General features: G+C 39.5%; 1 protein-coding gene across 2 annotated transcripts in view; it reads right to left on the bottom strand.

Annotated features, from left to right (window-relative positions):
- Positions 1 to 14,413, bottom strand: part of fars2 (phenylalanyl-tRNA synthetase 2, mitochondrial) — a 398,131-nt gene that overhangs the window by 193,592 nt on the left and 190,126 nt on the right. The window lies entirely within an intron of this gene.

The following is a 14,413-nucleotide window of genomic DNA, read 5'->3' as shown; positions in this document are numbered from 1 at the left end:
CTAGCTTCCGTGGCTAATTGTAGGGATAGGATTGTTGTGGTATACTTCAGCAGGTCTGGATACTTAAATAAATGACTGAGAACATGACGATGCAAATTAAGACCCTGATCCTACAGTATATCTCATTTGTGATGGTTAGAGAATCAGCTTTGGGACCAAAAGGTTGCTGGTTCGATTCCCTGGGCCAGCAGGAATGGATGAAGCAATGGCTTGAGCAAGGCACCTAACCCCCAACTGCTCCTCAGGCTGCTCTGGGTGTGCTGTACGTCGCTCTGGATAAGATTAAGAGCATCTGCTAAATGCCTGTAATGTAATGTAACGAGCATGAGCTCGTTTGCTAGTAGTTCACTAGCCAGCTAGTGTTTGGGGATAACATTTCCAAATTGCATATTCATGTATATGTATAAATCAAAACAGATTATTGAAGCTGTTCGTTTGTTTTTGTTTTTTTCCTCAGGCATTAAAACTATTATACAGAGATAATTTCAGTGGATACATTTAAATTTCACTATTCAAAGCACCAGGATTTCACAACGCTCAAAGTACATATAGTAAGTCTTTCAGCACTGATATTCCTCCAAGTTCTAGGACAAGTACATGCATGTTAAGATCACTGCTGAATGTGTGAAAGGGATGCAAAGCAATTAGGGGAAGACTACAGCACAAGTTCTAACTCTGGCTCTTATCCCTGGTGTTCATGAATCTACACTTCTACATTACTGATACAACTCGGGCAATCCAGCAGCATACATATTACTGACCTTATACTCCTAACAAGGCAGGAGGGAAAAACACAGCAACATGGGGTTATGTGTCCATAAGGCAAAAGTTCAAATGCACATCGTAAGGCAATTTGAGCCTGATCACAACCTGATCCTTCACGTTAAACAGACTGTAAAGAGATATCCAACTTGTACACCAATCGACACCTCATCCACTGATAAACAGCCAATTATTCATGCTTTTCTCCCCAAAAAAGTCCACTATTATGAATGGAAACCAGTCTAGTCATAGTGAACAGGAGAAACTGATCCACCAGGAGTCAGACATCCGAAAGTCTTTCAGCTTGTATAAACAGATTAGGAGATGAGTTCTAGTGTTCGTTTTCATACTGCATCATTTTAATTAGTCTCTTCCGCTTACTCCAAGTAGTAAGTAATTAACAGTAGTCGCAACTAAAGGTGGGCGGGAATAAATATCAACTTCAGCACTCATCACAAAACAGCACTGAGCTCCAAAATAAAACAACAACTGGAAAGAGTATCTAGGTGGAGCTAGCTTGTTTGCTAACATCACGTTTATTTGCATTAATTAGCGAGTTTTAAAGGAGAACTGAAGTCATTTTTAAACTTGCTTTATTTCTTCATTAACATATTATTCAATTATGTTTTCGGGTTTTAGTAACCTTATATCATGACTTGTACTGGCAACTACAGTGGTGCTTGAAAGTTTGTGAACCCTTTAGAATTTTCTATATTTCTGCATAAATATGACCTAAAGCATCCTCAGATTTTCACACAAGTCCTAAACGCAGATAAAGAGAACCCAGTTAAACAAATGAGACAAAAATATTATACTTGGTTGTTTATTTATTGAGGAAAATTATCCAATATTACATATCTGTGAGTGGCAAAAGTATGTGAACCTCTAGGATTAGCAGTTAATTTCAAGGTGAAATTAGAGTCAGGTGTTTTCAATCAATGGGATGACAATCAGGTGTGAGTGGGCACCCTGTTTTATTTAAAGAACTACCAAAATCTATCACAGTCTGATCTTCACAACACGTTTGTGGAAGTGTATCATGGCACGAACAAAGGAGATTTCTGAGGACCTCAGAAAAAGCGTTGTTGATGCTCATCGGGCTGGAAAAGGTTACAAAACCATCTCTAAAGAGTTTGGACTCCACCAATCCACAGTCAGACAGATTGTGTACAAATAGAGGAAATTCAAGACCATTGTTACCCTCCCCAGGAGTGGTCGACCAACAAAGATTACTCCAAGAGCAAGGCGTGTAATAGTCGACGAGGCCACAAAGGACCCCAGGGTAACTTCTAAGCAACTGAAGGCCTCTCTCACATTGGCTAATGTTAATGTTCATGAGTCCACCATCAGGAGAACACTGAACAACAATGGTGTGCATGGTAGGGTTGCAAGAAGAAAGCCACTGCTCTCCAAAAAGAACATTGATGCTCGTCTGCAGTTTGCTAAAGATCACGTGGACAAGCCAGAAGGCTATTGGAAAAGTTTTGTGGACGGATGAGACCAAAATAGAACTTTTTGGTTTAAATGAGAAGCGTTATGTTTGGAGAAAGGAAAACACTGCATTCCAGCATAAGAACCTTTTCCCATCTGTGAAACATGGTGGTGGTAGTATCATGGTTTGGGCCTGTTTTGCTGCATCTGGGCCAGGACAGCTTGCCATCTTTGATGGAACAATGAATTCTGAATTATACCAGTGAATTCTAAAGGAAAATGTCAGGACATCTGTCCATGAACTGAATCTCAAGAGAAGGTGGGTCATGCAGCAAGACAACGACCCTAAGCACACAAGTCGTTCTACTAAAGAAGGGTTAAAGAAGAATAAAGTTAATGTTTTGGAATGGCCAAGTCAAAGTCCTGACCTTAAGCCAATCGAAATGTTGTGGAAGGACCTGAAGCGAGCAGTTCATGTGAGGAAACCCACCAACATCCCAGAGTTGAAGCTGTTCTGTACGGAGGAATGGGCTAAAATTCCTCCAAGCTGGTGTTGCAGGACTGATCAACAGTTACCGGAAACGTTTAGTTGCAGTTATTGGTGTGACCATCTTGTGCAGCAGATACTGAAAGCAAAGGTTCACATACTTTTGCCAGATATGTAATATTGGATCATTTTCCTCAATAAATAAATGACCAAGTATAATATTTTCATCTCATTTGTTTAACTGAGTTCTCTTTATCTACAACCCCGATTCCAAAAAAGTTGGGACAAAGTACAAATTGTAAATAAAAACGGAATGCAATGATGTAGAGGTTTCAAAATTCCAAATTTTATTCAGAATAGAACATAGATGACATATCAAATGTTTAAACTGAGAAAATGTATCATTTAAAGAGAAAAATTAGGTGATTTTAAATTTCATGACAACACCACATCTCAAAAAAGTTGGGACAAGGCCATGTTTACCACTGTGAGACATCCCCTTTTCTCTTTACAACAGTCTGTAAACGTCTGGGGACTGAGGAGACAAGTTGCTCAAGTTTAGGGATAGGAATGTTAACCCATTCTTGTCTAATGTAGGATTCTAGTTGCTCAACTGTCTTAGGTCTTTTTTGTCGTATCTTCCGTTTTATGATGCGCCAAATGTTTTCTATGGGTGAAAGATCTGGACTGCAGGCTGGCCAGTTCAGTACCCGGACCCTTCTTCTACACAGCCATGATGCTGTAATTGATGCAGTAGGTTGTTTGGCATTGTCATGTTGGAAAATGCAAGGTCTTCCCTGAAAGAGACGTCGTCTGGATGGGAGCATATGTTGCTCTAGAACCTGGATATACCTTTCAGCATTGATGGTGTCTTTCCAGATGTGTAAGCTGCCCATGCCACACTCACTAATGCAACCCCATACCATCAGAGATGCAGGCTTCTGAACTGAGCGCCGATAAGAACTTGGGTCGTCCTTCTCCTCTTTAGTCCGAATGACATGGCGTCCCTGATTTCCATAAAGAACTTCAAATTTTGATTCGTCTGACCACAGAACAGTTTTCCACTTTGCCACAGTCCATTTTAAATGAGCCTTGGCCCAGAGAAGATGTCTGCGCTTCTGGATCATGTTTAGCTACGGCTTCTTCTTTGAACCATAGAGTTTTAGCTGGCAACGGAGGATGGCACAGTGAATTGTGTTCACAGATAATGTTCTCTGGAAACATTCCTGAGCCCATTTTGTGATTTCCAATACAGAAGCATGCCTGTATGTGATGCAGTGCCGTCTAAGGGCCCGAAGATCACGGGCACCCAGTATGGTTTTCTGGCCTTGACCCTTACGCACAGAGATTCTTCCAGATTCTCTGAATCTTTTGATGATATTATGCACTGTAGATGATGATATGTTCAAACTCTTTGCAATTTTACACTGTCGAACTCCTTTCTGATATTGCTCCACTATTTGTCGGCGCAGAATTAGGGGGATTGGTGATCCTCTTCCCATCTTTACTTCTGAGAGCCGCTGCCACTCCAAGATGCTCTTTTTATACCCAGTCATGTTAATGACCTATTGCCAATTGACCTAATGAGTTGCAATTTGGTCCTCCAGCTGTTCCTTTTTAGTACCTTTAACTTTTCCAGCCTCGTATTGCCCTTGTCCCAACTTTTTTGAGATGTGTTGCTGTCATGAAATTTCAAATGAGCCAATATTTGGCATGAAATTTCAAAATGTCTCACTTTCGACATTTGATATGTTGTCTATGTTCTATTGTGAATACAATATCAGTTTTTGAGATTTGTAAATTATTGCATTCTGTTTTTATTTACAATTTGTACTTTGTCCCAACTTTTTTGGAATCGGGGTTGTACTTTTAGGACTTGTGTGAAAATCTGATGATGTTTTAGGTCATATTTATGCAGAAATATAGAAAATTCTAAAGGGTTCACAAAATTTCAAGCACCACTGTATTCACCTAATGTGATCTTTGCAGAAAACCTGCAACACCTAGTTCATAAAATGAACAAAAACATGTATATATTATTTTGGTGAAATAGATTTCTTGAAGTCGAGGTGATGGTGTACAATGTAGGCAGAAAATCCAAACCATCACATCGAGATACAAATACCAAGTTTTTTTTTTTATTTGTTTGCTCAGATTTTCGCAAGCAAGGCAGTAATTCTGGAAAAGGGCCGCATGTGTTAATTATAGCAAATCCATTAGCCCTACATTTGTCCACTTAATTATAACAACTGTTGTAATAGCCACATTTTCCTTCCAAAGTCCAGGGCAGAAATAGCAAACACACATCACAGCAGGAATCTGGCATGAATTACTGATGACTGTGGCTGGATTCTCAGCTTGGCCCTCCTGACCCTGCAGGTGAATGCATGTGTGAGGTATTCGCTTGACCTTTTGGAGGGAAAAAAAAAAAATCACTGAAGATGAGGGAAATTCCAAACAGAGGTGCGAGCAGGAATACCAATGACCACGTGCTCTTCAGGCTTTCAGCACATAAGAATAAGACCTTTCATAGTCGAGACGAGTGATAGATGAAATCTCTGCTGCAGTGCATCTAACAGCTGTACGCTGTAATATAACTGTCTTTATGGTATACTGCAGTGCATGATTAAGATTAAAACGGTGAAAATAGAAGAGATTCGTCTTCCATGTTTAATGAGCAAGAGCCTGTGAAGGAAAGTGAGCTTTTTTCCCCTTCCTGCATTAAGATATAAATCAAATTGTGCAGAGAAACTGTAGAAATAACTGCATCAGCACCTTTAGTAATGCTTTACATTAAAATTCTTTTAACAAACATTATTTTTTGTATTAGTTAACATTATCAAATGATAAATTCTTGTATTAATAAACATGGCTACTAAAATAACTCCTAAAAGCATTTCAGGCAACTGGCATAAATATTACAAAATAGTCTGGGATGGAAAATGTTACACAGGTCTTAATATCTCTTTAAAGTTTGGATTATAAACTTCCAACGGAATTCGTTTGAGTGCTCAGATTGGCTAAAGGATGAAAAATTGTCACTGCACCAGTTAAAAAAAAAAAAAAAGAGTGCTCTGAGAGCACAATATCCCCCCCGCTGGCAACTATGCCGTAACTCTGGTAAAATGCGACCAAATGGAACAAAATTGCAATATGCGTATTACCGACATATAACAAAGAATTCTGCCAAGTTTCATGAAATTCCTCCAAAAATTGTGAGAGGAGTTGATTTCAGAAAGTGCGTACCCGTCCTGGGATGGACGGATGGACGGACAGATGGACATTGCCACGACATAATCCCTCTTTGGGCCGTTCGGCCAGCAGGGGATAATAAAAATTGTGAGGGAAGTTGATTTCAGAAAGCAAGCACACCTTGATGAAAGTTTGTTAATAATCAAGGGCATAACTCTGGTAAAATTTACCCAAATTAAACGAAATTTCAATACATGTATAACTGTTATATAACAAAGCCTTTTACCAAGTTTGGTGAAATTCCTCCACAAATTGTGAGCGGAGTTGATTTCAGAAGAATGTACACCCTCATGAAATTGTCAAAGTACAAGTTATTTAATCAAGGGTCAAAACTCTGGGAAAATTTTCACAAACGAAATTAAATCGCAATATGCGTATTACCATCATAGAACAAGGCCTTTTGCCAAGTTTCGAGAAATTCGTTCAGAAATTGTAAGAGGAGTTGATGTCAGAAGGCAAACACACCTTCATGAAATTGTGAAAGTACAAGGTTGTTAAATCAAGGGCTGTAGCGCTGGTAAAATGCAACCGGATTGAACAAAATTACAATATGTGTATTACCGACATATAACAAAGAATCTTGCCAAGTTTCGTGAAATTTCTCCAAAAATTGTGAGAGGAGTTGATTTCAGAAAGTGAGTACCCTTCCCAGGACGGACAGACGGACGTCGTCATGACATAATCCCCCTTCGGGCCTTTCAGCCAATGGGGGATAAAAAAAGAAAAGAAAAAAAAACGCCCAAGAAAAGCAATATTCAACATGTTAATGAAATACAGCTGCACTGTCTAATGTCTATTTAACCCATTACTAAATATAAACACTACCGTTCAAAAGTTTGGGGTCACCCAGACAATTTTGTGTTTTCCATGAAAAGTCACACTTTTATTTACCACCATAAGTTGTAAAATGAATAGAAAATATAGTCAAGACATTTTTTATTGGCCATTTTGAGCATTTAATCGACCCCACAAATGTGATGCTCCAGAAACTCAATCTGCTCAAAGGAAGGTCAGTTTTATAGCTTCTCTAAAGAGCTCAACTGTTTTCAGCTGTGCTAACATGATTGTACAAGGGTTTTCTAATCATCCATTAGCCTTCTGAGGCAATGAGCAAACACATTGTACCATTAGAACACTGCAGTGAGAGTTGCTGGAAATGGGCCTCTATACACCTATGGAGATATTGCACCAAAAACCAGACATTTGCAGCTAGAATAGTCATTTACCACATTAGCAATGTATAGAGTGGATTTCTGATTAGTTTAAAGTGATCTTCATTGAAAAGGACAGTGCTTTTCTTTCAAAAATAAGGACATTTTTTCAAAGTGACCCCAAACTTTTGAACAGTAGTGTGTGTATATATATATATATATATATATATATATGCATAAGCTAACAAAAAAAAATTACATAATATTTTAAAATGTTGATAACTCCAAGTATAAATCATAAAGATTGCTTTTCAGGTTCAGTTCTGAATTTTGACACAAACATATTCATTAACATTGTCATATTGGCTTAATTTGACGGCTGGATGGCGTGAACATTAATGGTTAATAGGTGTTGGTTAATCAGCAAAAAATCAATCAGTCAAAAGAGAATACGATGATTTGCAAATCTTGGAAACCCTACATTTCATTGGAAATAGTACAAAAAGACAATATATCAAATGTTGAAACATGACTTCTACATTATCGAGTCAGTACAAAAACATTCTAGATGCCAAGCATTCATTTTCCAGCGCAAAATTAAATGTTACAGAAAAAAAAAAGTTTGTATCTGAGCAGTAAATTACATAAGAGAGCACTTTTCAGATTAAAACAGAAAACATAATGAAGGCTGCTGGGTTTTGGTGCAAAATGAAGAAGCGAGTGTGACAGTCAAAGTGTCCAGAAGAACTGGGACTGGTTCTGGAAGATGCTCAGTAAAACCTACAGCTCATTTCCGCATAAAACTGCACTCACTGGACCGGAGACTACGATTTTTTTTTTTAAAGCAAAGGGTCGTCTCACACCAAATATTGACTTTGTTTAATTTATTATGGCTTACTGTTTACAGTATTTTTTAATGTTGAGACATTTCATTTCATTATTTTTTTAAGCCATTTTTGGTCGACAGCATTTCTTTACATGTGCCGAAGACTTTTGTCCAGCACTGTGTGCTTGTTTATTTATATATATGGTTAGTCAAAATTATGTTAACACTTAAATGGTAGAAACCATTTATTCACAAAACATACATCATATGTGCAAGATGATTTACAGGACGGTCTCAACCTGTTCGCCATCGTGTTCAACACACAAAAACCAGTATCATTTAAAGCCCAGACACACATTTTGCGGGGAATAGATAATACCACAGTCCTTATTCTGTCCTCGAAGTCATTGATATCACAAACTTTCCTGCTATACACGCGCTCCTTCACCATATCCCGTAACCAGAAATCACAGGGCATCAAACCAGGGGAGTGTGGAGGCCATGGCAATGGTCCACTGCGACCTATCCATCGACCTGGAAATGTGTGGTCGAGATAAGCACGAACCGCCAAAATGCGGCAGTGCACCATCCTGTTGGAAATACCCCGCCAATCGGATCTGTAGTGGAAGTTCATCAATGGCGTACTGCTGCACCATCTGTAAGTAGACGTCTGACGTCACTGTTGGGGTGTCAAAAAAGTAGGGCCCAATTACACCAGCAGCAGTCACGGTGCACCACACATTCAGGAGAAAAATAATCCATTAGTGTTAACATAATTTTGACTAACCCCATATATATAAAACTGAATCTATTGTCTGAGTCTGAGGAAATGATCTAAACAGCAGCCAAAGCTTCCTTGACAGTACATGCATTATGCTACACAAACTCATTAAGCGACCCGGCAGACACTTGATGGAGATTTGTGTTACGGTAAACAGCTCATTGTACCGGCAGCTTGAGGGAGCTTCACTAAACTCCAGTCTGCAGGGAAAAGCTGGAAATTATACCACAGCTTGTAACTGATCCATTTGCTCATTTCTCGGTGGTCAAACGAGACTGAACATTCATTTATCTGGTAAATGTCAAAAGAGTTTAGGCTTATCCTCGCCGCATGCACAGAGAATCAATAGAAAGTATTACCTGACTCAGCAAGTCGGCATGTCGTTTAATTTTTTAATGTTCAATTTTATTTAATTCAGACAAATGCCTCACCTTTTCACATTTATAACTTTGTCATAGCATTTAAAATTATATGCATCTGGGTGGAAACAGAAACGTACTCTTCGCATCCAATTTCCTCTGCCGACTCTCATCAATTTGGAGTGTCGAGCTAACCCTTGTTAATAAACTTGGCAATTAGTTTCAACACCATAATAGTTATCTTAGAGGTAGACAGTTTCCTAGCAAACCTGGGTAATACATGTCAAAACTGAAATTTAGTTCATTATTACCTTGCAGGCAACCATGGACACTTGTTTGCACAATCGAAAATCTAAAAATTAAAAAAAGCCTCAATGAGGCTGTAGCTCATACCGGCCACTGTTATTGTGTGTGAGTTTGAAATCCGATCAATCCTGTAGGAGGAGTAGCGATTTTTGTGAAGTTGCATATGACCCCTGTGTAGCCGCATCCATGGCAGGTGGCGCCATCTGGTGAACAATTCTTGCTGGAATGTGTCTTTAGAGTCTTCTGGGTGAGTTTCAGTGAAAATATCCTCACAGTTTATGAACAGTAATGTTTGGTGTGACGAGTCACCCAAAATTTTCAAACGCCCATAAAATCATAAATATGACAGGTGGTGCCATGGCCTTGACAACTTTTATACACACCAATCTGGGAACAATTCCATATGAGTTTGATCAAAATCCTGATCACTCCAGTAGGAGGAGTAGCAATTTTTGTGAAATTGCATACGACCCCTGTGTAGCTGCATCCATGGCAGGTGGCACCACCTGGTGAACAATTCTTGTTGGAATATGTCTTTAGAGTCTTCTGGGTGAGTTTCAGTGAAAATGTTCTCACAGTTTACGAACAGTAGTGTTTGGTGTGACAAGTCACCCAAAATTTTCAGACACTCATAAAATTGTAAATACGGTATGACAGGTGGCACCACCCTCTTGATGAATTTTATACATACCAACCTGGGAATGATTCCATATGAGTTTGCTCAAACTCTGATCACTCCTGTAGGAGGAGGAGTGATTTTTGTGAAATTGCATACAACCCCTGTGTAGCCGCATCCATGGCAGGTGGCACCACCTGGTGAACAATTCTTGTTGGAATATGTCTTTGGAGTCTTCTGGGTGAGTTTCAGTGAAAACGTCCTAGCAGTTTACGAAGAGTAGCGTTTAATGTGATGAGTCATGGAAAAATTTCAGACACCCATAAAATCGTAAATATGACAGGCGACACCACCGTCTTGACAACTTTTATGCACACCCACCTGGGGAACACTGTATGCGAGTTTGATCAAAATCCGATCAATCCTGTAGGAGGAGGAGCAATTTTTGTAAATTGTGGACGGACGATGACAGACAGATGACGTGATCATATCGAGCTAACTAGCTTAATATTAGCTAACTTGATCTCTGATTTACACTATATAATACTTACCCTATTGTTAGCTACCTAGCTAAGAAACTAACATTGTTCCAATGTCTATTTTTGGTGGTAATTTCTGCACTCCTTCGACACTAGCAAAGGTGCACTTGTCTTCATAAACCTGCTAATGTTACTCCCAATGTTGCTCCCATGCAACAGGTCATACTGGATCAAGGTTTACGACTTGGGCTACTCACTGGAGCTTGATTTCTTACATGAAATGATAATTAGAATAACATTTGACAGCTTGTTAGCAACTCTGCAAGCTAGTACAGTCGAAAAGCTACAGCTGGAGAGGTATTCATTCATCTTCACTAAGTGCTTTATTTAGATCACGGTTGCAGTGGATTCGGAACCTATCCTGGGAAACCCACAGTTGCTACATGTCACAATACACAATCCTCCTCGACCTTCTTTTCCTACAAGTTATGACACGGAAAAATCCCCAAAGCTGTAATTAGGCATATCAGGTGAAAATTCAAATTCAATCCAAATTGCTTGAAATTGTGCTTATTTGAATTTAGAATTGGCTGCTAAACAACGTACCTTTTACATATTTAAAATATATTTATCCGTTCTTGAGGTATTACAAATCAAAGACTGAAGAAACGGCTTCATTTTTAGAAAACTGCCGTAATATTCTGTATGAGGATCACATGGTCCAAAACGGGCCTCATTAACCAATGAGATCAAATGTTTTTTTCTGAATAACTTTTCAAGATATTTACATGGAAATTGGCAGGCACATAGATGATTGTATACTGAATACAAAGTTTGAAAAATTAGTAAAAACAAATTATGCAAATGAGCATTTAATCCATATTAATTATGCTAATTAGGTAAAAACGCCAACTCGGTACACTCTCTTCTTCAAAGTTTCACCAAATGTCTTTATTTGTGCAATATAAAGCTGATCTTAACTCTCATTTATACATCACAAAGAAGGAGAAATCAATCTTCATTAATAAAAAAATGCATAAATAAGCACTGAATGTCATTCACATCTCCCATTCTCTATCAAAAAAGTAATAAAAGATTATTTCTCATACCCTCTTTATACTCTGTAGGCTTTGTATTTCTAAGTAAGGCCTACCAGTGTTTACATGAAAGAATAGAAATGATTATTTCAATTAATATTCACAGCTTTCAATGCGAACCTGACTTGTGAAAAAACTGTGATCCGCATCCGATAAACACTTCCAGTTAACTGAACGGAAATTGACACTCGCGTTTCTGACTTCTTGTTTTTTAAAATCTCATTCTGATCACTAAGATCTCAATGTTTTTCTTCAAAGCAACTCCTGTTATATTCAAAAATAGTTATTTATTTACATGAATCAGTTTGATTTGAGGGCGGCACGGTGGTGTAGTGGTTAGCGCTGTTGCCTCACAGCAAGAAGGTCCTGGGTTCGAGCCCCGGGGCCGGCGAGGGCCTTTCTGTGTGGAGTTTGCATGTTCTCCCCGTGTCCGTGTGGGTTTCCTCCGGGTGCTCCGGTTTCCCCCACAGTCCAAAGACATGCAGGTTAGGTTAACTGGTGACTCTAAATTGACCGTAGGTGTGAATGGTTGTCTGTGTCTATGTGTCAGCCCTGTGATGACCTGGCGACTTGTCCAGGGTGTACCCCGCCTTTCGCCCATAGTCAGCTGGGATAGGCTCCAGCTTGCCTGCGACCCTGTAGAAGGATAAAGCGGCTAGAGATAATGAGATGAGATGAGTTTGATTTGAAAAGATAAGTAGGTAAAGCTATGAAAACTCACTTCAAAGTCTCCTGTGAAGCATAACATCAAAACTAGCAGACGGAAAATTTTGCTGAATACTTCATCAGAAACAGTGAGAGCGAGAGAAAATCGCTATAAAAGTTATCTGATTGATATTGATGAGTAATCCAGTGGGAAACCGATCAGAAGAGAGAGAGAGAGAGCAAGAGAGAGAGAGAGAGCCTGACCGCTTTCCCATGACTCAAAAAGAAAAGCATCAGCAGTTTCCTGATGTCACGTGAGCAGAGAGTTTACTCTGTTGTACCAACTTCAACCTGCTGTTATTCCCAAAGTACTGAACACTGGTTGGTTTCCCAAAAGCCTCTTAATGCTAAGAGCATCTTAACTAGGACAGAGAGTGTTCATTGTGCTGCTCGCGCTACCATTCAGCAATGATCTTTGTGCTACAATGCTTTTGGGAAACTCGTCACAGAGCTTAACGAAATAAATGTCTTTGTCAAGAAGAGATGAGATTTTTAATGATAGTATTCACGATAGAAAATATTCAAGAGTTAAGCAATGACCGATTTGGAAACTCAGATGAGCGTCTGCATGGACAATTTTCAAAGCACGGCTAGCGAGTGTCTGATATGGCAACTGTAATTCATGAACATTCCACTCCACATACAATTTGTCAGTCTCCGTTTGATCACAAAATATTAAGGTTTCCTGAATCAACATGTCCGCAACTTCAAATCAATAATCGCGTCTCCTGCTGCCGAGTTTCTGAATTGAGCCGAAAAGTTCATCTACTCCGCCGGCACGATTGAAAATCATGTGACTGCAATCCTGTGCGCTGATTGGCCAAAGCTCGAATGGTGTTTGTGAACCTTACATGCCGTGCTGTTTTACCTATAGACTTTGTGTCCTACTTGTTTAATTTCCATCCCTTCCATACCATGACACGGTGTGTTGTGAGCCTTGAGTCCCGTTTTTGTTACTCATTTTGACAGATCACATTTACAGTGCCTTGAAAAAGTATTCATACCCCTTGAACTTTTTCACATTTTTCCACTTTACAACCACGAACTTAAAAGTTTTTCATTGAGATTTTATGTGATAGACCAACACAGAGTAGCACATAATTGTGAAGTGAAACGAAAATGATAAATGGTCTTCAAATTTTTAAACAAATAAAAATCTGAAAAATGTGGTGTGCATTAGAATTCAGCCCCCCTGCGTCAATACTTTGTAGAGCCACCTTTTGCTGCAATTACAGTCTTTTGTGGTATGTCTCTACCAGCTTTGCACATCTAGACACTGAAATTTTTGCCCATTCTTCTTTGCAAAATAGCTCAAGCTCAGCCAGATTGGATGGAGAGCGTCTGTGAACAGCAATTTTCAAGTCTTGCCACAGATGCTCAATGGGATTTAGGTCTGGGCTTTGACTGGGCCATTCTAACACATGAATATTCTTTGATCTAAACCATTCCATTGTAGCTCTGGCTGTATGTCTAGGGTCATCGTCTTGCTGGGGGTGAATCTCCTTCCCAGTCTCAAGTCTTTTGCAGCCTCCAACAGGTTTTCTTCCAGGATTGCCCTGTATTTAGCTCCATCCTTCTTCCCATCAACTCTGACCAGCTTCCCTGTCCCTGCTGAAGAAAAGCATCCCCATAGCATGATGCTGCCACCACCATGCTTCACAGTGGGGATGGTGTGTGCAGGGTGATGAGCAGTGTTGGTTTTCCGCCACACATAGCGCTTTGCATTTAGGCCAAAAAGTTCAACTTTGGTCTCATCTGACCAAAGCACCTTCTTCCACATGTTTGCTGTGTCCCTTACATTTCTTATGCCTGTCTTTCAACAATGGCTTTCTTCTTGCCACTCTTCCAAAAAGGCCAGATTTGTGGAGTGTACGACTTATAGTTGTCCTGTGCACAGATTCTCCCACCTGAGCTGTGGATTTCTGCAGCTCCTCCAGAGTGATCATTGGCTTCTTGGCTGCTTCTCTGACCAGTGCTCTCCTTGCTCGCTCTGTCAGTTTAGGTGGATGACTATGTCTTGGTAGGTTTGCAGTCGTGCCATACTTTTTCCATTTTTTGAATGATGGATTGAACAGTGCTTCTTGAGATGTTCAGAGCTTGGGATATTTTTTTTATAACCTAACCCTGCTTTAAACTTCTCCAGAACTTTATCCCTGACCTG

Source organism: Neoarius graeffei, chromosome 5 (assembly GCF_027579695.1).
Source record: "Neoarius graeffei isolate fNeoGra1 chromosome 5, fNeoGra1.pri, whole genome shotgun sequence".
Classification (NCBI taxonomy): Eukaryota; Metazoa; Chordata; class Actinopteri; order Siluriformes; family Ariidae; genus Neoarius; species Neoarius graeffei.
The sequence above is the reverse complement of the archived record's forward strand: the minus strand, read 5'-3'. Positions and strand labels throughout refer to the sequence as shown.